The sequence below is a fragment of the Sipha flava genome, unplaced genomic scaffold (genome assembly GCF_003268045.1).
Source record: "Sipha flava isolate LNK unplaced genomic scaffold, YSA_version1 79_pilon_pilon, whole genome shotgun sequence".
NCBI lineage: Eukaryota > Metazoa > Arthropoda > Insecta > Hemiptera > Aphididae > Sipha > Sipha flava.
Genome location: NW_020273620.1, coordinates 307,732 through 334,998, shown reverse-complemented (window position 1 = coordinate 334,998; position 27,267 = coordinate 307,732). Strand labels below are relative to the sequence as shown.

Genomic DNA, 27,267 nt, shown 5'->3' with positions numbered 1-27,267 from the left:
TCAATATTTTTATTAATTTGTTTTTGTGTGTTTACATTTTTTATTTGTCAAGAATGTCAAACAGCCATGATTTCTACGGTTTAAAAAAGAAATCAGTAAATCAATCAATCCTAATTTTTAAACATAATATAAAATAAAATTAATAATTAAATATTATATAAATATATAATATTATAAACCTAATACAAATAAATATATACATTTTTATTAAATTCCGAAGCCCAAACACAAATGTGTACAAATAAAGTCAACACTTCTAGTTATCATACTTATCATATATTTTTGTTTTTACTAATTATATTTTTTTTGAAAATTACGTTTTTAGGTTGAAATTAAATTATCTTCTTAAACCTAAATAGTGAATACTGTCACATAGTGAGCACAAAATAAAAGGTACTTTTTGTTAAAATGTGTTCATCTACGATCTAAAAAATACCTTATCAAATTATTGTATTTAAATAATTTCACTGTACTTATCTACCTATCAAGAAACTATATTTAAACTTTGACATTTTATTATTGTAGTCAATTGTGTTTTAATACATTGACTTTAGTGTTCCGGTTCGTTTCCTTAATAAAACATAGCTTTTTTCCATTTGTTAATCTTCGAATTTTCTATTCTGTACCTACACAAAAAATTTAAAAAAATTGTTTTTGACATTATTAATTTTCTTTTTGAAAAGAATATTCCAATTGATTCATTAAAACAATAGTTTTAATAACTATTTAAAGTATGGATTATAGTTGAGTTTTTACATTTTATATACGACTATATTTCTAAATAAGATACTTTTTTGTTTCTATTCTCTATAAAAAAATTGTTAAAAATTATTACCAATAATCCGTAGATTTTTTAATATTAGAAAATGATTACTTAACCAGTGATAAAATATAGAATAGTGAAAAGTAAAAAAAAAAAACAAGTTATCATAATTTTTGAACAACCTATTACTAATCTAATGAATCTCATTTAGGTGTATTATGAAAAATAAAAATGAGGATCTCACATTTAATTTTAAGTTTAACATTAGGTTTTTTTTTTTACTTAATTGTTTTATTTCATACAGTTTATATTATTTACCTGCCTATCTCACGATACTTAAGGTAGTAATATTTTATCATTTTGTATATTTTTAATTTATCCATTACTGGAATATTTGTGTTACAAGATTTAAGCCGTTTAATTAATTATAATAATAAGTATAATAATACCAATAATATAATTACTACTTTAGTAATGTAAAAGGTATTAGTTTGCTCGGTCAACTTTTAAATAGAATACCATGTGAATCATTGGCATATAGTTATATAAAATATATGCGTGATCATAAGATTGTATGAAATATAAATATTATCAGTATAACTGTATTTCAGTTTTCAATATACTATATAACAAAATTATAGATATTTACTATTATTTATTACCATTCAGACTTGTAATTATATTACGTATTTCATTCTCAGAGCTTTAGTTTATTTTTGTTTCACAACTTTATATTTATTTATGTTTTTAAATTAACTTAGGTTAAAAATAAACTTCAAGTATATAATAATATGGTTAATAATTGAGGGGCATTTACACTCGATTGGTAAAAGTCAATGTCAAAATGTGTGGTTAACAATAGAATTCGATTTTTTTTTTAGGGTGCGATTGTTGTGATTATATTCCATAGCTTTAATACGGTAACCATGACAATTTATAAATTAATTTACATGTATACCTACTAATATTAATTTATTTTGTAACAAAGCTCATATTATTTTATTGCTTTTAAAAACATTTTTTATATGATTTATGTGCAATACAATTTATTTTATTTTTATTCATTTTATGGTTCCAATACGAACTTTCAGAATTTATATTTTTTCTTATATCTGAATTAAAAGGAATCCAAAATGTATTAATTTATTTTTATAAATTGAACACATTTTTAGTACAGTTTTATGAATAATTAAATTTTATATGAATTAATTTTATTTTAATTATATTTAAAACCAATACGATTTAATTTTTATAAAATAATATTTACTATCCATGTAGATTCTTTTATAAAGTTACACGATTGACTTGAAAATTACAATACACGTCAACAAATAATATCACGAAATTGTTTATGTCACGAAAATACTTTACCTCATCCTACTTAACAAATGTATTTTCTTTGTTACAATATTAAAAATACATAATTATTGTTATACACATTTTTGATTTAAAATAAATATTGAACTTTTATTGGTTTTTTGAAGATATTAAATATATTCTGGATTTTTCGACACTTTTCGATGGCGGTAATGTGAAATCATAAAAACTTTAAAATTAAAACTGTATATATCACTAACACAGATTGCTCGTACAACATGACACATTCTTTTAGTGTCCCGATTATATTCTAAAAACCCGGAAAGTAAATATTAACTTAAGCAGTTTTCAATAAAATCTTAGTTGTTTTCAAGCAAACCAAACTTTCTAAAGAATCGATCATTTTTGTGCAGAAATAATATAAAAATGATAATAATAATATACAGGTATTACGCTAATCCTTGCCAAGATAAATGTTAAATGAAATAATTTGTATACATAGGTGTTGGAGTTCTTAAAATATTTTCTTGACAATTTAAACGGGGTTCAACTTTGAGTGACGTACGAGAGAAGTATTGGGCTGTCAATTCGAACGCGATTACGTCAAAATGCATTTAACAGTGCATACGTATGTTTGCGTTAATGTATGAAATTCCGTAAATCTATAAAATAACTAGTTATTTGATAGAATTTTGGGTACTTCTAGTTAATACATTGAATGAATCCAAAATTACATACTTAAACTAGTTATACTATACACAAACTAGATATTTAATCGTAAAAGTAGCGGTTATACATGATTTTCTAGGGGGGGGGAGCGATAAAAAGCCAATCCTCGTCCATCCCTTACCATATATATATGTTACGACGAATTTCTGAAATTGCCAATTTCATGAAATTAGCAACGTTGTCACCGAATACGTGTAATCGGAAATTTGGCTACCAAATTCACGAAAACGGCAAATTTTGATTGCTGATTTCGTGAATTAGGCAGCCTTTTTCTGTTCACATTCGGTAACAAATTATTTTTATTATTATTATAATTATAACACGTTATTATGATATAATAACAAATAGTGGCTTATGGCAGTAATTAAAAATTTCCTCCCTCCTTTAAAGTTAGTGACAATGAGCTGGTGTCAATCCCGTCAGTGGATCGAAGGTGAAGTGATGCAGTCTACCTTCTTGCAGTTATCATAAAAGAAAAATATGGCAAATTTCGTATCGGGAATAAAAAAGAGATTTTAAGCACATTGCTGGAGCTGAACAGTTAGGCAGCTACAAAGTACTGTTCCCTGTCGACTGCAGACGTTCAACAAAAAGAATATTCACTATGGGAACTTGCTAGATTGGGGTCAGTTGGGACAGGACAAGGCTATTGATTGGCTATATATTGACGTTGTACTTGTCGTACGAATTGCACATCTAAAAAGCGCACATGTAAAAAAAATAATACGATGTGTAATTCGGCATGTCACCCAGGCCATACATGCCAAAATATTTAAATATAATATAATTTTTTTTTTGTGTTTACTTTTCTTACACATTTATTTAAATACATATAATATTTATTATTATAATTTGATTTTATTATATTTCCAGCGTTTTATACATTTATTTAAATTAAATTATGCTTTATAATTTTTTAAAAAGGGTCTTGCTGATTTCATGAAATCGGCAATTTCATAAATTCGGCGTAACATGTATATACATATATATATATATATATATATATACAAATATTATAAGTATAAATGTATAACAATGTTTATATACTCGAATTAATAATATAATCACAATTTAAAATAAATGTATTAAAAAAAAAGATATAAATGTATTGACTTATGAAATTCATCTTATAATAATGATATACAATTTGCAGATAGATGTTAATGGGTCAGTGATACACTAATTTAAAAAACCAATTCCCAAGGGGGGGCTACTTATTGCTCCCCACTTATAACTACCACTGACTCGTAATAAACTAATAATAACGATTTAGTTAATTTACTTAAAATTATTAATAAACCCTTACATAAAAAAATATACATTTTCAAAAAATGTATTCTGTTTGAGTAACGTAATTTTATTCAAATTTTTAAATTATTAAAATGTTAAATAAATGAAAAAAATGAAAATATTAAATAAATTTAAACATGACTTAATTATATTATTATAATACGAGTACAAATATAATTTTTATTTACTTGTATAAGTATCTACACGCATTTTTTGGGTGGCATTTAGAGTTATAAAGTAAATTATTTTTAAACATATGCACCATTTTTAGTACTTTTTTTAAAATTTGCATATGAAAAACACTTGACTTTGGAATCAGGATGTGGATTCCTTTTGAAGACAATTATCTTCATTTGAGATGTCACTTAGCGTAATACATTTTTTGCGTAAATATTAAATTATGATTATAAATTTTACACATTAGCAAAAAACCAACTGGTATTCTATATATTAAATAATAAAATCATGTAGGTAATATAAATGTTACCAGCAATATGAATAATTCAGGTATTTTCAAATTCCTAGGCATTATGCAAAATGCCAATATTTTTTTAGGCAAGGTACAAAACATTTTATTATATGTTATATTACATTAAGATTCTTATAATTATTATATATTATTACTTGTATTGCAGACAAAATATAATTTTTATCTATTATTTTATTATTACTATTACATAAATATTTTACTTAAACTACTATTTACTTATTATAACTTTTTGAAGTACACAACATTTTATTTTTAGGCAAATACATTTTTAATTTAACAATTGGACTTACAACCACATTTTAAAAATCCTTAACCAATTCTTGTGGATTGAATTTTTATCAACTCATTTTACTGTTATATGATATATAATGATAAAAAACTTGTATTTGTGGCCAAATTTTTAAAAAAAAATTTGTATTTTGTTATAAAAATTTGACTTCATTTAAATCGTATCCATAGTTGTAACACCATAACGAGATACGAAATTGTAATAAAACTTTTAGTACGTTCAATATTGTACCTCAGATTTATTATTATACTAGTAAAAGAATCTTAATCTTTATTGTATTAAGACGTGCATGCACATTTATGATAAACGGTAAGTAAAGTCGTTGGTAATAGGCGATGCCCAATTTTGTTTATTTTCATCATATTGCCTACTCCACGTTTGGCATTATACATAATACCTAGGCAAAGCTTGTATTATGTATACCACCTAGTGATTTTTGGCATTTTATATAATATCTAGGCATTTTGCAAATACCGGATTATCCATATTGCTGGTAACATATACATATATTTTAACGAGCATATTTAGAAATTTTATAGAATAACTAGTTATTTAGTAAAATAACGAATTACATATATTACCGCTAACATATTTACATATATGTGAACACAGATAAATATGAAATAAATCGGAGAATACGTATTCGAGTTCAGAGTATTATCATATAGTTTGGTACGTACTGCACTCTTCGGGATATAATAAACAATATCCACCACTGCTATTTACATGAATTATTCCATTTTATTATTTTTACCACTGTACGTTTTAACACGTGTCGATTATTATTATTACGTATTCTTACACTACTGTTATTGAAATTAATAATTACTAATTATTTTAATTTTTATATTTGCTCAAACGTATATTTACTTTTGTGCATATATAAAAATACTCTTAATCTTAAAAGTGGTAATATGGTTATTATTACATACAAGCATTCCTAAAATTACAACTAAATATGATTGATGACGAATTCATAAAAATCGTTTTCGTGTTGTTCATTATACACTCCTTCGCGGTTTTCTTTAAAATCCTGTACTCGGTGTACAGCAAGTATAAACACTATCAACTATCAACTGAACTATTATTCTCGCAATCGGTTATAAAAGATTCAATATTAGTTATTTTTACCAAAATTGCGTTTTCAATGAGTTATATAATAACTGATTTTGTAATTACATTGCTGTAATATTTTTGACAAAAGCAAAACAGAATCAATAACTGAAATACAAATCATAAGCATTCAATATATAAATGTTATAATATTTTTTATACAAATTATAAAAATAATTCGCAGGGTTACATTGAAAATTAAATAATGTTTAATAATGTTATTGTGAAATGCGTGTAATGAAGTTTTATTTTTAACATATTTATTTATTTTTTCTTCGAAATAAGTTTTAAGAAAACGAACATTTTGCCAATTTCTTATTTACATTATATGTTCTTATTTCAAATTTAAAATACAGTATAGTAAATTTAAACTTCTATCCAATTAAAAGTTTAATTTTTCCCAAACAAATATTTTGCTGTTTTTATTTCATTGTAGTTATTGTTGTAAATGTTTTTATGCAATGTTTTTGGTCAATACTTCAAATAAGAAAATCAAATATAATACTGCATTACTAATTAAAAGATTATACTCTTAGTTTGATGAATTAGGATTTGTTTAAAGGCGTCATGAAACCTAAACGAATGATTGATATAATCGAGTAATGGTTAAAACATATTTATAGGGTAGTTGATTTCACGGAGAGTAAAGTTAAAAATATAATAGCGAATTTAATGAATTTCCATAACTATATTAATAGACGCATTGCAAATAATCTGGTCACTGTGAGATAATTATTATATATAGTGTATTTTGATGACAGTAATATATAGAAACTCGCTTAGTCTTAAGAATGTGCTGATTTGGTGTTATATGACAAAGTCTATCAGATGTTTAGTCATAAAGCAACAATTAGAGCCACTGTGTAACCTAATACTATTACATTAGTTCTAACGGTCGGTGTTTTCAAAGGAACAAAATGACCGTGGATAAGAAATATTTTGTAACGTACAATGTTGACGTATAATGAACGCCAATGGATTAAGTCCAGCGGACGGTAAAGCTATCATATTAAAATAACGGTTGAATTGAAATTGATTATGTAACATTGTTTTATATTTATAAAGTAGGTACCCAATTATAAAATTAATATGAAATAAACAGGTTAATGTAAATATGTTTGATTGATTAAACGAAAAAAAAGGAAAAGTATAATTTAGATATAAAAATTAAATTGTAATTACTCATAATGAGGATGGGAATGCTGCAGTGTTTAATGTTGTCAATTACAGGAATATTTATATGGTTATTGAAATTGAAAAGTGATAAATTGATTAGTCAAATCACATTAAGATGTAGATATTTTTTAGTTATTAAGGTTATGCTACAGTTTCATTTATATCTTAATTTAATTCATTTTTTTTTTTCATCTTATTTTATATAAATTTTTATAACATTTTATAATATTATAATTATCTTCGTTCGATTGTAGTATGTCCGATAATCATAAATAAATAAATTACTAACTCATTATGAACCTAGAGTAAATAATTGTTCATAGATATATCTTTTCCGGCCGAAAAAAATTAAATTATTCTAATTATATGTCATAAAAATTTTATTTTTATTTTATATTTTAACACAATAATTATGATATATAATATATGTTATAACATATATTCATATCTGTCATCAATATTGAATTGTCTTTTATCATTTTTATAAATAACAAATATTTTTCTTAAACCTGTAATTTCTAACTGAACGATCATAAAACTCTCAAGTATTTTAAGTAGAGACTATATCATAAACGTTATCCTAATAAATACTGACAATGTAATAAAACGTATATATTGCTTGGTAAAACGGTCATATTTGTAAAAGTCAAATAATTAGGTTTTATTTCCGTGGATCTGAATAATTTAACGAATAACTGAAAACAATACTATTTGCGAAAAAAAAAATGGACTAAACAATATTTGCTGTTTGTTCATGCTAAATAAAATGTACTACCTGTCAACATATGAAGTTAGTGATTATATATCAAGTGAATACATTGTTATGATCGCTTGCTATACACGATTAAACGTTATTTCCAAATTTTTCATTTATTAAAAAAAGCTCAAAACCAAAAACAGTACCATATTCTGGAAATTAATATTTACTTTATAAACTTTAATATTAATTGTACAATATTATTATATATAGAAAATTCTATCGCAAAAGTAATAATAGACTACATTCTCCTAGTTTTGTTCAGAGTCTAAGTTGACTAAAGGCAAAATAATCAACATTAATATATAAATAAATAAATAAATGCTTAGCCTGAAGTATTATTATTAATAATACTAGTTGCAATTTTATTTTATTATATTCAATCGTAATTTTATTAATTTTGTGAATATCTTATGAGAAATTTTTAATTTGAAACCGGTCGTACTTTACAAATATAATAATACCTCATGGTAAGCATTTATTTATTTATTTATTGCTAAATGTGAGCTATTTATACATTCATTTTGGAATATTAACCATTCATTCATTTTTTATTTTAATTTAATTTATAATTTATAATATGTATTATTCTATAATCAACATTACTTTGAAAGCAGTGAAACGAATTTTGCTCACAGGAAAAATATAATACGTTCTTTGGAAGACTTGACCGATATGACGGGCACAACACACGGAATTCAATATGGTCGACAAAACACCTATTTGTTTGGAATATCGGCATTTAAAATATTGTGCCGGTCGAAGGCGTCGCAACGTTGTCGAATGGAATGGAAAATATCGCATTGCAGACGAAATTACGGGAAAGAAGCAGTTGTTGTTTATGGTAAACATTGTGTCGTGACACGCAGTCGTCGGGCGGCATATGCGTACGCAAAGAGTAAAATATATATTTATATAATGTGAAACCCCCGGGGTTTTTGTTCTGCCCGTGGTGAACATCTTAACTCGATGGCCGTTCTCCATTGGATCGTTGTCAAGAACAACCCATTCGCAAAGCGCTTATTGTCATACACACCTAACCCTATCACGATTCCGGGGGAAAATAAAACACATAAAAAAATGAACTAATATTTTTATTTATTTATTTATTATTATTATTATTCTTTTTTTTTTTACGTACACAGTAGTTTTACCAGTTAAGCTTATGTCTTGTCACGCTAAGTATCGCGATTCAGTCGTTCAATTCCTAAACAAAGTGCCGTAAAGAAAATAAATAATAGCAATAATACAACAATAATACTTTTTCTTTATTTCTGCAAAACCGTGTATAAAACGCGCATGGACATATATAAAGCTGTGTTACTTAATTTAAGTATATGTACTGCATTATTCTGCCTTAATAGCGTTTAATATATATTGCTAATATAGACGATAATTTTATCATTGAAGCACATTAACTAACGATACCGATTAATGATCGATTTGTTGTGATGGACACATACCCTGAATCAAAAAGTAATTTTTCTCTTTGTAATATTTGCGAACGAAGAACAAAACTACTGGTACTTTGACGGGATTCAACAGAAAAGTACGTGTTTTTTCAAAAATATTTTGGGAAATCCATTTACATAATAATATTACAATAATGTATATAATTGTTTGAAACATATAATGTTATAGTTGAGAAAGTAGTGTATCTATACAGAAAATGAGAAAAACTTGAGTCCAGTAACAACGCACATTCCATTAAAATATATATGCTGCACTGTGCCGTTACGGCTGAAACATCGATTGAAAATATTTTTTTATAATATATGTAATGCAAGAATAATAAATTATTAGGTTTGACTTTTTGCCGCATACGTTTCATAATAAATACCTTCTTTGATCAGATACATAAGAGTTTTAATTTATCGCACTATTCACAAACTACATATATATATATATATATATATATATATATATATAAATATTTTAAATTAATTTTCCATGCAATTATTATTACTATAGAGAGAAATCTGTCCAATAAATAACAAAGAAAATATAAAATTTATTTTTTTTCTAGGTAAAGGAAAATCCAATCTGTTTTTGCTCATATAAGATAACCTGACCTTTGATTTTGAAACTAAACCTGCTGTATACGTGGAACGGAAATCAAACGAGACGGAGAAAATTATAAAAAAAACCCACACACGCATACATTCTTTCATCCGGAAAATAATGAATAATCGATACTACGTTGTGTACAGGAAATTCGTCCGACAATTCTATAACATTGATTTTATCATATCGTTGCGGCAAACATGTAACATTTCTATAAATATTGGGGTGCCAATCGATATTATAGCAATAATAGTGCAATGGTGGTTATAGCTGCGAGTGAAACTAGTGTTCGTCGAGCTACGAAAATCGCTATTTTGTGGAACAGACTTTTAATTCTAACTTAGTGTCAGACGTCAGATATCTGCATTTTTACAGATGTAACAAAAAGGTCAAAAAGTTTTGTAAGCCTTTATAATTGTATAATGTACACATATAAATACTTGGTATGTTATGATCACACTCTCCAACCATCAATTTTGAAACTAAAATGATTAACGTTTTTAAAGACCAATATAATATTTAAAAATAATATAATTATACTTAGTTTCTTATTGAGAATCATCTGAAATGTACGTAAAACTATTTCAAAACAATTTTAACTTTTGCTATTTTAACTCTGTTGAAATGGTTGTAGAATATTGAAAGTTTTTAAAATTAACATTAGAAAAACCATAAAAAAAAAAAAAAAACACAAAAGCAGACAAATTCCGATCGCGTTCGAAATACTCATTTATAATTATTCCATAAGTTATTTTAGTCTAGGGTGACCTTACATCCTGTTTTTTACAGGATTTTCCTTTATTTTAGCGTTTTGTCCTGGTGTCCTGACAAACTTCTTTCAGGACACTTTTTGCTTTGTTTTTTTGATCAAACAAAATTAATTTGAAAACGAAACTTACGAAAGTAATAAATTATGATTATTGATTATAATTGCAATTTTGGGACAAACTCGAGTTGGGTCCTAGATTTTGAAAACAGCATGAATTGGGTCCCGGTATATTTTATGGAGTACATGAGTTGGGTCCCCGTTTACTTTATGGAGTACATGAATTGCCTATGAGCGTTACCCAAGAAGCACCACACGGAGGTTGGCTAGAATGTCTCCTAAAAATTTTGTTTTTTGTTGTGTTAAGTTAAGGTCTAATGTAAAAATTATTAAAATATTAATTGAATTTATTATTAAATTAGCTTAATTTTAACATAAAAATATTGTGTTTTTTCTTTTTCTTGTAAATATTTATATTTTAATAAGTTAATAATAAGTTTAACCTAGGGAATAAGTTTAAAAGATATATCTTTTATAAAATTTAACCGGGTCAACAATTCTCCACTAGTAAAACATATTTTCTCATAAGACATTTTATTTTTACTGCTGTTTTTTGATTAAAAATATGGCTGAGCTCCGAAGTGATACCTAAATTTCACTCTGAATTTCAAGTAAAATTTCTATTAAAATAAAAATTTTAGTATGACTGCATTTTGCATGAAAATTTTAAATAATATATAAAATAAAGATATTGGCGTGGACCCAATTTGAGTGTTATCGGATAACACCACGGACTCAACTAGTGTTTTTTTTAAGTGATCGAAAATCTTAGGACCCAACTCGTATTTTTCCCAATTTTGTGATTGTCTGAATTTATCAGTAAAGGCAGTATGTCTACGAATTATCGGAGTTATCGGATTCACCGTTATCGGTCATATGCATCGGACTATGCTTTCGATTCCATTCAGTTTATTCTACGTTAAAACAATAAAAATCTATTTATATCACTGAAAATACGTTTTGTGAATACAGTTATCGTTATTATAGCGAATAGCTATTAGTTTGGTTCCAACAATCGTTGAGTGTTGTCGATTTGTCGATAATAGTTAATATAATATTTTACAATTTTAGGAAAGTAATCTATTAAGATGCCTAAGCGAATGTGTGTATTTACTCCCAGCTTGAAAGTTGAATTTCCGTTTTTAAAAGATAGTGATGAAATCGAAAGCTTTATGTATTGTATGTAAATCAGTATTTTCAATAAAAAATAGTGGTCATTCAGATAGTACATAACATGTTAAACAAAAGAAACATTTAATGGCCGTATCAAGCAGTTCTTCAAATAAGGTAACGAATTTTTTCACTAATGTACAGTCAACAAATGAAAGCAAACATATTGCGGCGGAAGAGGGTCTTTTTGCATATCATACTATCATACACAATCATCCATTCAGGTCTATGGATTGTACGACATCAATTACAAAAAAAATGTTCGTGTGCTCGTACAAAATTTGAATCTATAATTGTGAATATAATAGCTCCTTTTGCCATTCAACAGATGTTAGATGTACTAAAATCCATTAAATGTTTAACAATTATGATGAACACATTAAACCATAAAGATTTAAAACTGGTTTCAATTCTAATTCGATATTTTAACCCATAAGAAGGGGTAATAATTAAAGTGTTAGAATTTATAAATATAAAAGCAGAAACATCAAATATTTTATCAGATTACATAATGAATGTTTTAAAAAAATATAATTTATTAAACAATGTTGTTGCATTTTCGGGTGACAACTGCATTACAAATTTTGGCGGCGTCTCGAGAAAAGGTACATACGTATAAGGTTTTTGCTATTCTAAATGAAAAATTGAAAAGAAATATTTCCAATATTGGCTGTGCTGCTCGTATTCTGCACAATGCTGTGCATAGTAGTGCTAATATTTTGCCAACTGATATTGAACTCATAATTAATAAAATATTTCAGTATTTTCATATTTATACAGTTCGTATAGAAAAATTAAAGGATTTTTGCGATTTTGTTAGTATTGAGTACAAAAATATTTTAGGATCTGTAAAAATACGTTGGTTATCTTTACAACCAGCTGCTTCTAGAATAATAGATTTATATCCTGCAGTGAAATCATATTTTATGTCACAAGAAAAGTGTTCTACAGTTTTAAGAACTTTTTTTAATGATCCTATATCCCCATTGCATAGTTATATTTTGAACAAATTCAGTTGAAGGGGGTGTGTGATACAATAAAGAGGATAGGTGATCGGCATGCGAGGTGTATGAAGAAATTGAAGTGTTATGTGGTAAAATAAAAATTTCGGAAAAATCAACATTTTTTTTTACATCAGAACTAGCTCAACTTATTTCAGATCTTGATAAGAACAAACTGTACAGTGAAAAAAAATGTATTGAGATAACTAATGAGTTTTATGATACGTTTTTATCGTACGTGGAAAAATGGGGATATCATTTTGAACCACTAAAAGTTTTTCGTTGGATTCATATACTAGATTTTCCGATTTGGAGTGACATTCAAAAAGTTTTAAATATATTATTAAAAATAATCCAACATTGAAATTCGATGAAAATGAACTTTTTGACGAATTCAATCATATGATAAATGTAATGAAGGTTAAAATGCAAAACTTGAAAAATGGTTCAAAAGTCAAAGATAGGTGTTGTGAAGTATTTAAAATTCTAGAAAAAAATAACATTCCAATTAAATATTTTACGGTTATTTTAAAGTATTCAATAGCTATTCCAAGAACTAACGCGTCGGTAGAAAGAGTATTTTCAATTACAAATGCTTTGTGGACAGATGAGAAAAATCGATTTTTTGTGGACACAGTTAGATCGATGATAATCGTATAACAACATTTTAAAAATGTTTCATGTATAGAATTTCATACATTTCTTTTAGAACACCCACAATTATTAAAACTAATTACTTCTTCAAAAAAATATGAAAAATCAATTAGTGAAGACATTTCTGAACAAACGTCATCAAAATAAATTAATATGTTTTTTTTAAAAAAGTAAATTACATTTAATCTTATATAGTGTTATTATAAAAATTATGTTTCTTTAAAATTAAAAATCAATAAAATAATTATATACTAAGACATTAAATATTAATAAAAAAAATTAAGTTATTATTCATTTTATCCTGTATTTTTTTTTTAAATACGGTTATCCTAGTTTAGTCATGTATGAAATGCTTGGATTTATTTTCCGTAAAAATGAGACGATTATTTTTTCAAGGCACTATATTTGCAAATGTCCGTTCGACTCCAAATGACAAAAAATAATATGTATTTAATAGGCAATTAAATTTCAAGTGTCCATGCCGTCCTAGAATCGTGTTCAAGGACCATGGACTCTGCAGGACACGACTTTCCTAGGGTGGCGATATCGAATTTGGTGAAGGCAACACAGATCCAGCTGTACGACGATCAAGCATCCGATCGGAATAGGATATTTTTTCCGTTGTAGTCTTGTCGTGAACGGATATATTTCGACGTTTAATTTGGTGACACAACGTTATAAATCGTTCGTGTAGCAATAATGGAACAAATATAACTATTGACGATAAACGACCGATCGTCGTTTTATACTCAAAAAGCAGATACGGTGTGGATAATTTTCTTATAGTAACACAATTGTAATCAAATCACGTCACAAAAACGGCGAAAAAGGTAAACGAAAAAAAACAATGTCCGGTTTTATTCGAAAAAAATAAAATAAATAAAATCCCTTGCATGTCAAATGAAATAGCAGCTTAGCAAAATGACCGATTTTTTTTTTCCAATACCCACATTATATTATACTGTTACGTCGTACCGACCGACTGCAATTTGAAACATATTACATTCAACTGCTGAACTTATCATGTTTTGATACATATTCTGATACAGGACTTTTGCTGTAAAAGCTTCGTTAATATTCAACGGTGAAATTAAATCAAAACCCATAAGCTCTGTGACATGAAAATTATCCAATATGACCCTGTTCGATTGTACGTGGACATGCAAATATGTTTACCAATTAACGGTTTGTGCATACATATTTCAAAAACTACACATAAATAAATATTGCTCTGCTTTCACAGCATACCCACCGCCATAATGATAATGTCGTTAACGCGACTCAAGTGGTAATTGAAATAATCAACGGTATACTATAACACGAACGTTTCTACCATAAATATATCTACTGTGTTAAAACATGTCCAAAACATCACGGATTCGTTCAACATTTCAATGAACACGTGCACTTGACACAGCATTATCGAAATGGTTCTATTTTAATAATTTCGATTCGAAACGAATAAATACTATTTATGGAAAACATAAAATATTAATAACAAAATATAATTTATGCAGATATTGCATACTCGTATAGTAGGTACGGTTACGGTTATGCATGCGCGTGTCTATGCATATAATATATTATGTGAATGTGTGTTTTCCCATTCTCGTGAATAATTGAGAGAAATTATTAATTTGTCGATGGAAATTGAAAAAGAAATATTGGTATATATATATAATATAGGTCATATACTCGTATAATATATATATTACGGTTATTTAAAAAAAAAAAAAATGGAATAATTCGAAAAGTTATAAGAACTAATCTGCATTGTATAATTTATGCTAACTAAAACAAGTGTTTACGCAGTTTACAAGTGCATAAACCTTAAATAATCTCTATTGTAATGGTTTATAATTCAAATTTAAAATAGTTTACTGCAGGCACACCGAACTACCGTCCGTTTGACCTAGTATAGAAAGGAGATTGTTTTTCCATAAATATGGAATATTACTTATTATGCCTTCACTTACATTTATCTGTAATTGTATTTCCATTTTAATTAGGAAGAACGAACCGACCACATTTGGATGATTGTATTTCTCAATTAATAAATAAAAATAAATAATTGAAAAATAAATTAATACTTGTAATCATAAATGAGTCATGAGTATTATAATTTTTTTATGTTTACTACTATTTTAGTATATTAAGTTAATTTGGTGAATATTTTTCTTCATAGTTTACAACTTTATATATATTATTCCGTTTAATAAAATTAATAAAACCGCTATGCAAAGAAAAATATTATCATGTAATTGCCGAGATAGTTAATATATAGTCTAAAGCAAATCAGTTTTGACATAAGAACTGAATAAATAATACAGTTAAACCTCTATGTAGTGGACAACCATCGGGTATTAAAAGAGATCTACTATATAGAGTTGTCCACTATTGAGAAAATCTCTACATAGTGGACATTTGCGAGAAATTACTAAATGTTCACTATAAGGAGACACTTTAGAGTATAAATTGTATTAAAAAATGAGTACAAAAATGCTTATAAAAATGTATAATGATTATGTACAATTAAAAAAAATCTGTAAGCTTATTTCTGTAAATTTTTTCTGCTCTTTACTACGAATATGTAAATTGGCTACCATTGATAATGCGATCTTATCTTCTTTATTTTTAAATTATTTATTGTTTTCTAAACTTCTTTAAATTGTATATCGACTCATATTCTTCTTCTTTTTCTTCTTCTCTTTCTTCGGGTTGTTCGGTTACTTTTTCACTCAAATTGTCTAGATTACAATTGACTATATCTGATATTATTAATGTATTGTCTTCTGTAAGGATACTATCATATATTGAAATTTAGTTCTCAATTTTAACAGTACTCGGCACAAGTTCTGAGAATATGTTCAAATTTGTAACATTGTCATGTTTTATTGCATATTCTGCTGTATCGGATGAAAAAAATCCTGACTTTTTAAAACAATTTTTGACAGTCTCTGGTTTTATATTCTTTAATGCGGACTTTATCCAAAAAAATTGCATCTAAAACGTTTATATATATATTTGTTTTCTACATTCTGATCAACTCTAGATAAAATATGACAAAGTAATCATTGGTAATAATGAACTCTAAAATTTTGAATTATTCCTTGATCCAGTGGTTGGTAAATCGAAGTTGTATTTGGAGGGAGGAATATTACTTTTATGTTTTTTAAGTTTAATGTATTAGGATGTGAGGTAGCATTATATAGAAATAAAATAATTTTTCTATTTTCCATTTCCATTTTTCTGTTAAAACATATTAGCCAGTCTGTCATTAAATCTTGATTCATCCATGCTTTACAGTTAGCTTTTCAATTTTTCAAATTTTTCGAATAGGAAAACCATGTATAACAGATAAATATAGTATTTTTATTACTTAAACGTTTTCGATATGTACATGTATTGTGTCCATTTATAAGAGGTAATCCTTAATTTGGTACCCGTTTATTGTATCCACGTCCACTATTAAGAGGTTATAACTCCTATTATGTGCATACATTTTTGCCTGGGAATTTAGAAGAGTTCACTATTAGGAAGGATCGACTATTGAGAGGTGTCCATTAATAGAGGTTTCACTGTACTACGATATTATATGAGTATTTTGTAGTACTAGGAAATATATGTATGTATTCGTGCCTGGATATTTATTAAATATATGCAAATTAATGTAAGAATATGTGATTAAGAATGTACAATTGACCAAAATTGTAATCAATATATTAAATACACTATTTTTGAAAATGTTTAGATTTAATAGTTATATTGTATTCCTAAAAAAAAAAAAAAAATACTTTAAAAATAATACTTTATATCATATCTAGATAATGACGATATGAATTAAATTTATTTTAATGTGAATGCTAAGTTTCACGGAAAAGGATTCTTTAAATCAGGACCATGTCCTATACTATAGAGGTGAATAATATAATATCTCTAAGATGTCTGATAAATCTGCTATAAATATAGTAAGTTTATTTACAGAAATTAAAACGATGTGTAATTCATTTCCAATATATAAAAATTTGATCTTTAATCTCATGACTGACCTGAAGCGTTATTCAATGTTCGTCGAAAGATTTATTTTAGAAACTACGATATGATAACCAATAAAGTTTATAAAAACCCTAGAATATACAATATCTAGTTTTATATTTTAGTCACTTTTGTGTTCGAAAAATATTATTGCGTACTCATATTACATAAACTTTTATGTACCTAATATAAACTATTGTGCTTTGTATTATGCAATAACATGCAGTGGTATCGCGAACCATGGTTTTCAAACGTAGTTGCTTCTGAAATTTAGAGGAGATGGGTCTGTTAATTTTTTAAATTTGGATTTTAAAATGGTAATGTTCGGTATATTTTTTTTTATTTCAATTTATTTGTTTTAATTAAATTGATAATACTCATATTCATATTTAACGATAAGTTTTATGCACTGTTTTATACTAATTAGTATTACATATTACAGAAAATTAAAATAGTAAAACTGATAAGTAATTTTTATAATTGGTGTATATTTTTAATAAAAACTATTGTCTTATTATCGAGATAATATTCTTACCAAATTCCTATAAGCATAAGTTTCACGGAAAACTGTCTTGGATAAAAATGAAATATATTAAGTTATTTTGTAATACTAAAACTAAATAAAAAAATGATACAGGCCTCTGTACTAATATTGAAAATTACAGATATAATAATTATATATATTATAATTGTTATTAATTATTAATAAACGTTAAAATGTATTAATATCCTTAACATTCTTAATTTTTTTATTATTTACAAATGACTAATTTTTACGATAGTAATATTTTGTCGTATTGTTATATTTTGTATTTTTACGATAAGAAGATCTGAAAAAAAATTCAAAATTAACAATAAGAATAAAAGTGGATGTAGTGATGGCTAAAAATATAATATTGTTTTTTTAAAATTGTTATTTTATTAATTCTGTTATGCGTTAAGCGTGTAGGGGTGTGTGTTGTTGAAAACAAGTTTTTGTTAAAACAATTTCTAATAGTGTCACGCACTTAAGCTGCCGATCACTTTGTGAGAAGAGGGGTTGTAAAATGCTAAGAATTATAATAATGGAACCTTACAAGGGAATAAATTGTGCGTACCTTATCTTGTCATTTTTCATTATATATTAAACATGCTTTACTGAAATGTTATGTAAGGCTTATTACACATCATATTTTTATCTTACATTGCACACGTTATAGACTCTAGACACCTATAGTATCCTAATAGAATGAGTAATGTATTAATTTTACTATAATAAATAAATTATGGTGTTTTTTTTTATTTCCACAAATACTTTTTCGAATAGTAAATTAAATATTTTGATAAGCATATCGTTGTGGACACTGAAATAAATTTTAAAGAATTTACTGTTTTTTCCTGTATAGTTTTTCTGCGTCAAAAATAAATCTGAAACGGAAAATCAAAAATTATTGAATTCCTCTGAACTGTTAACGATCATAAATTGTTTGTTGAAGAAATGTACAATTTCGTGTTCTACTTCTACAACTCGTCGTTTTAACCAATCACAAATGACACACAAACTTATACATATGCTATATATTAATTCTAAATTATATACAACGTGTGAACATCTCAAATGTCATGAAATAATATATCCATAATTTAATCACTCTGTAAACTTACTAAGAACTTATATTCAAATATCTGGGGTGAGCGACAAGGCGATCATCCTACGTGGATTACTTTTATCAATTCTCTGAAGTCGAAATCTAAGAATTATATTATAGGCATTTACCTGTATAATGTAAATAATTAACATATATATATATTAAATCTACGTTGTTTGACATGGCCGCATCACAAATACAGAAGGAGAATTTTTATGCAAAATAATTAGAAATTTTATAGCTCAAGGCTTGATTAAAATATAGTTAAACCATTAAGTGTGTTGAAAGGATTAAATCAAATAGATATATATATAAAAAAAAAAGAAGTACGTTTTATTATAAATTAACGTTTACAAATGGAAAAAAAAAGTTATAATTAAAATAAATAAATTATATTTTGTTACATACTATTCACATTTTCTAGATCAACGTGATACGTATCGTGGACGACTTAGGATAAAGTATTTATGAAATCAACCCATTCCTTCTCTCTCCGATTAAATGTATGGTATAACCATTTACCCGTTCTGTGAACGTGACCACGGATTACAGAAGGAAAAACTGACAAACGTTGTGATTGGAACAAAATCATCAGACAGGTATAAGCTGTAACGAGGATAGATTGTAATTGTTTTGGTATTTTTATTTTTGTTTTTTTTTAAAAAAAATTAAATATTTCTTTGCCCCCGTTGAAGGGAACGGCCGAACAAGAGCAGGTCGCGATTATCGCCGGAGTCATCGGCCGCGCCGCGTTTCGTGGCATGAAAATCAAGTCGTTAGATATTTTTATTGTTGACATGAGTGTATCACACGAGTCAGTTTATACAGTTATAGTATTATAATGGTGCGGGTGATAAACAAGTTCCAAACCCCAATCGGTATTTTATACGTTACGTGACCCGTATATCATTATAATATACATATGTATATATTTATACTCTATACATTTATACTATACTATATACGCTACTGTGTATTGTTTTGCATCGTGATTCTTTTACGCTCGTTCATGCTAATGTTGCTTCGGTCCCCGACTTGCCGTTTCTTCGAAAACTCGAAGTACGCACGCAACACACACCCACCCAAACAGAATGCGATTTTTCTATCCAGGACTTTATCGTAATAATAATGATAATCCGCATCACATCACGATTATTAGCCGGCTGGCCGGCTAATAGGTAATAATAATAGTAATAATATAGGATCGAAAGTTTTCACGCTGCAACAGCAATTATGGTTGCATGTGGACTCGTACAGGTCGTACGGGCGCGTACAAGTCGCCCGTACCCGGTGGAAATTTGCCAACATAATATGTTTACGAGTGCAATAGGTTAAATAGATATTTAAGAACACTCCGTTGACCAAGGGCCATTCAAGTGATAGTCGCAATAAAATAATAATAACAAAACCGAATATATTTCCGGTCGGAAGTCGCACAAATATAATAGTAAGTTACAACAACAATTTTTGATCGTAATTAATCATGATATTTTAAAAAACTTTTAGCCCATACGTTTGTAAGCGTCGTTCTATGCATTTAATCGGTTCTATTCTCGATTTAACATTTTTAATTCGATTTAGTTGTTCTTACTCTTTGCGAACAACTATTAATAATACTTTATTAAACAAATATTATTATTACAATTGCAATATTATGAAATATTAATTTCTTAATATTGAATTTTCCACCAATTAAAAAGTGTTATTTCATATTTTCATTATTTGAGTAAATATTGGTGCAAAAATAATAACAGTGCAAGAATCAAGTTTATTTTCAACCAAATAAAAAAATGAATTCATTTTTTTTTCGTATTGCAATATAATATGCATTTAATCATGCGTTTCATAGCTCTTCGAGTATAAATATTTAAAACTGAATAAATACGAAGAAAGGTTTTTAACGACTAGAATAAAATTATATGCATGGTCATTTCACCATCCTCCTATCTAAATATTTATACTTAAAAGTTTAAACGACAATACGTGGTATGTACATATATTGAAAAATCAAGTTTTACTTATAGTAGTTTAAAAATTTAAATTTGAAAAACTAAGTAAAAAAAAAAAAAAAAATGTATTCGTTGTCACCATAAATATTTTTTTATTTGGATTACCAACAATTCACAACATTTTATATTTTTCAATCAAATGTACTCCGTAATATAGATGTAGATGTTTAATATAAAATTTAACAATAAATTATTCGTTTATCGTGTGCACGTATAGTTATTTCGAATTCGCGATAAAATTTGATGATAATTAAGCTACATATTGGTTAAAATTTATTCAAATTGGCACGTGTCAGTAGTATATCAAAGAACTTTTTTCGACCAATCATGAAAGATCAATTTTGAATACAACGAACTATACATAATATGAGTATATATTTAATACATAACATGTATTAAAATCGTATTTATCTGACAATTTTATACGAAACGGAATAATGTGTTTTTTTTTGTTTAAATCATTAATTTCATGTTTTGTGATTCGTTAAATTTTAAAAGCAGATTTTAAGTTTCGTAATTATTTCATTTTTTCATAGAAAAATATTTATTTATTTTTTATTTATTAATTAGAAAATTATACAATCTGTACGTATATTGTAAAATAATAACAAGGGAGTATAGAAATAAACAATAATATAAGTGATTAATTATAAGTATAAGTATATACAATAATTCCTAATAGAAAAATATAGTAATCGTTTAAAAATGTACAACTTCTTGACATCGAGAAATCGATTAAAATAACGAATTATATCATTTTATATAAAAACCAAGCGTGGATATAATTCTGTTCAAAAGAAGATCTAAAACGAATTGAAAGGGGGGGGGGTGAATAGGAATATTTATAAGTGATACATAAAGTATAGGTACAATAAAGACTTGATCGTAATTTGACCACTTTAGAAGCCCAGGGAAGGGCAATCACTACGTCAATCCAACCCTATAAATCCGCCCTTGATTCGGTTAGTTATAGTAAAATAGTGTATCACATAATAGCTGTTTTTGTGTTGAATAACTAAATGAGATGGAAATCAAGTCTATACTTCAAAAACGACCTTAAACCATTTAAACGCATTTCGATTGAAGTTTGTCTGGGTATGTAGTGGAAGAAGGGACGATTCCATTTAAAACGAGAATAACCTAATCCTATATTATTACTCGGAATTTATATTACAGCAATGGATTATACATAAACAGTATTCAGTGTGTTGCATCACGTGCGATTGTGTTTACCGTTTTTGAAATGTAAATTTCGACACGTGTTGATTGTAGCCAGTACTGTTGTAACCTAACCTGATTAGGTGATTATTTGTTATAATTAAATTTTAGAAGCAGAAATTACTCACGAAATTTGAAAACGTATAGCGAACTCGTCTCATGTGGTAGTGTTGTTTATCAAATTTGTTCCATCATAATAATGATATGTATATTAATAAAACGATGTGGGTATACTATATTTCAACAACGATAACGTTCATCAACGTGTGTGATGTGTAGGCTTTTCATGCACAAATGTAAATACGAAATGTTAACTAGCTCGCGGCATTCGCTTGTGTGCCTGAAAATATAAGTAGGATATTATGCACACGTCTTTATCATTGGGATTCATTATTATTATTTTATTGGAACGCTGCGTTAAGTTAATTGAAATCGATTTATTCTGACAGGAAATATCATTGCGATAATTCAAAGATCCGAACCGGTATGATATGTGGAAAATGAAATTACCTGTTGTCAATAAAGTAATTTGGTGGTTTCGCTACCAGTATTACGCTGATTGTATGCCACTCGTAAACGTACGAGATATAAATTTAATAACGTACAAATATACGGAAAAAGAAATTTAACAACAATAATTTTACAGTTGATAATGTTACGTTTTCACTGTGCAACTAAATATCGTATTCCTCGCCGTGTTTCATATATTTAGGTAATATTGTTATCCGAGTGCAAAATATGTATTCTTCGGCGCAAAACCGAGACATGTTCGTTGCACCGTTACAGACGTGATCGTTTTCCGTAGTAGTACATTTAATAACCATAAACCATTTACAAAATGTAATATCATTATTTCGGGGAAAACTCTCGAAATGCACGTGCAATAATCGTTCGTGCACTCGTAGCGAACGTGAACAGTGAGCGGTGCGTACTATATACGATCGCGGCGATGGATTTTCACCATACGGGAGGCGAGGATATACGCGCTTGGAAACACGGTGGAATAATACGTTGACGGATTTTCGTGTAAAAAAAAAAAAAAAAAAAAAAAAAAGAAAAACCGTAACGCGCATCGACGCGGTATCGTTTTTGTACCGCAGACATTCCTCCATACGAACGATGTGGCCGTTTCGAATGCGTTTCAGATGTGACCCAAACGCACGGGATTGCAGTGTTGCAACACTTGCGCATCCGCAGTACCGCGGTCGACGGGCATTTCGCGAATGTGTGCGGTACGCTTTAGCCGGCCGCGTCCCGCTGGAATTTCGCACGATACGTTGTTACGATGAGAATGCGACCCGCCGAGATCGGTTTTACCGTTCGCCCGAAACGCTCGCGTCAACATTAACGTCGGAATCGTCGGAATCGTTCGATCGAGAATGGATCGGTGTTGTCCCCTACCGTATGGTCCCGGCTCAGTGACAAACATAACGAATTCCGGCGTGACGACGCCCTCTTAATCACACGAAAGATGATTAGAACTCGAATCGCAGGCCGTATACCATCTGAGAACGTTACAAATGTGTCGCGCGTGTTTTGTTCCGCGATAATAGCTAACCCGATATAAGCTCATCCGGATAGGTTTTAGTGTTGTACCGCTGTGCTTCGAAGTGTTTCCTAAATTCCCAATACTTAATACGTCAATCGTCTCCGCGGTGTATTGCGTTCAGCGGTGTACGCGTGTAGCGAAATATAAATTCAAATAATTTATACGCTCACGTAACGCCGTTCCGCTTGCAGGATGGTGATTTCGTTTGCGAACATCGTCGATCATACTTATGCGAAAACTGTATACATACCATGCATTCAAACGTATTCGCGTGCTTTGGGTTTTTACAAAACAATACGTTGTCATATGGTATATAATCCTATTGAGAATATTATAATTACGTTTATCTCGTATGAACGCCTGAAATTCCCATTAGTCAAAAACAAAAATTGTTCCTAAGTAAAGTTAAAGTAATAAAAAAATAAATAACCGGTCGCAATAATAAAATAATAAGTACCGAAGTCAACCATCAGCATAGAATTAAAATGTCGTATCGACTTTCATTCGAGCATTAATTAAAATGTGCAACACCATTAAAAAAAAGCCAACAAGAATATATGGTTTATATGGACAGCAGACCATTGTAGAATCGATGGCAATGAAAAATATGAGAAAGTAGCTAGATAAAATAACAATATGATGGGAATCCATACGTAAATTAGAAAAAGCCTAGCAATGTCTGACAACCTCTTTAGAGTCCTTAATCCCCAATCGAAGAAAACATCAACAAAATCATCACATTTCTAAAACTCATCGAAATGTATAACTTAATCTAAGAAAACTATTGTATCCCATTTATATGTAGCTAATATTTATTTTGTTGCAAGCTAATAACCTAATATTTGATGCTGTACCTACTTAGAATAAAAAAAAAATAAAAAATTCGAAATAATATTATTCAAAACCCCACAAGATCTATGAATAGCTAAGCACAAATTTAATAGATTCGTTTACGATGACCGCATATAATGAGTTCGTCCTTGAGAAATGGAAAATTTATGTTAAATACATTATACGGACCCGGTACACATTTAAACGCATAAAATACGAATACAATTTATTTCAAATTTTCTACTCGAATAAGTAATATGGTGCTTACTATAGACGATGTTTTCCCAATACGTTAATTTATCGTAATATGTCGAATATTAAATAATAGCGAATCTTTTCGATTAATCTTATTTAATTGGGTAACTGTTATCATTATCTATACGTAAATGTGATCCAGCCATTCTTTATTATAAAAAACGAAAACATTAAATATTATTAAATTAACGTTATATCCATTGCCGTTAGATCATATTTAAGTTCACGACGATTTATATTCGTTCCTGATAAAAAAAAATAAAAATCATAAAAAACAATAGTATGTTAAATTATAATGGATATACTATAAGAACATAATATTATACATTATGATATTATCATTTTTGGGAATTGCTTTTATATCATGTGCATACATGAATTATGAATATGATTATCGATACTTAATAGCAGCCAGTGAATTTTTATGTACAAATGTGTGCACTCAAGTATTAAACGATTCTTCGTAATTTTACGGGCATGTTATAATTTTTTATGGTTTTTTCTTTTTCTTTAAATAGAATATTTACAATCTGTATCGTAAAGTGAACAATAAGCAAATGAAATGCCATTTATTACTTAACATAAAATCAAACAAGTGAGGAAGAAGACTATCAAATGATAAAACACTCAAAGGTTAGTGATTTAAATTTAGAGATTTAATTGGTCCCTGTACCAACGTCTTTTTAACCGATGGAAGGATCATCCACTATATTTTTTTATGTTTCATTGCTTTGGATAGTTAACATTTTAAACACATTTCCATTGAAGATATGATAAGTTACTATATATAGTATATAATATCTGATAGATTTGCTTTACTAGAACATTTGCAAAATAAAATAGTTTTAAGAATCTGTTTTATTATGTTATAATATATATATAAATATTATATTCGTATAATATGTAAGTATAACTTAATATTTTATTCATTTTTAATCAAAAATTCCATGAAAGATAAATTTCAATAATACTTTATCTGTATTATATTTTATGTAATTATTTTATATTTTATATTATATTTTACAATTTTTGAAATTATCTCGACTCGGAACATTATATGCTGCTACTTATTTACTTATATTACTTATAAAATAAAATTATTGGTTTATGAACTAATAGTTATTGTTTTATGATAATATTCATAAATATTAAATATAAGTTTTAATCGTGGAATATGTCGTATGATACATTGTCATTATGTGTATAAAATGTTTTTTAAATACTGCTTACTTACGTGTATCATGGTAATATGAATCTTGTTGTATACAGTTTGATATTATTCGATTAGAATCGTTTTTTCTTAATCCGATAATAATCCTTCAAATGTAATAAAATTCATTTCCAAAACACATTCACCAGCTTTTGGCCAAATCTGCTTATACTTTAATTTAATTTATCTTTATTATAGGTATATTTATTTTTTATTTTTTTTTCTAGTCATTAAAATTATTACTTTCTTAGGTCTTTGATTTTCACGAAGAAGTTAGAATATCGTCAAGAGTTATTTTTAAAATAGTAATTCTGTCATGTTTACGTTATTTTGTTATAATAGTTGATATTTCTGTAATATATCAAATACACAAATTTGTGAAAAGTAAATCATAAAAATATAATATTTAGGTACGTAATTAATATTTATTAGTCATGATAAGATTAGCAAAATCCTCTGTTCCGTATTCTATTACAGGCATTTAACTGTTTTATGTTAATGTATACAAGATAAGTATGTTATTTATTATAATATTATGAACGTTTCTAGATGGTATTTTAATATCGAAGTTGATAGTTTTATATCAAATATTTGAGTACAAGTTACTTTGATAAAAATTGCGCATCATACAATATGTAAACAATAAATTCATTGCTTACTTATATAATACCTCGATCTAGGACAAATGGATGTAGCCGTTTGGACGTGGGGACAAATGGACGACAAAAAAAAAATATATGTATAAATCAGTAAATAAAATAAATAAGTTATTTATATTTATTATAATAATTTTAATGCCAAAAATATTTATTCAAAAAAACTTCACCATTGCGATTTGAATTAATTAATAACATCTTACATGTACACTTGAATACAATTTGTACACGACTAAC

At 27.4% G+C, this 27,267-nt stretch overlaps 1 protein-coding gene across 1 annotated transcript in view; it reads right to left on the bottom strand.

Annotated features, from left to right (window-relative positions):
* LOC112692993 overlaps positions 1–27,267 on the bottom strand; it is a 348,829-nt gene that overhangs the window by 126,078 nt on the left and 195,484 nt on the right. The window lies entirely within an intron of this gene.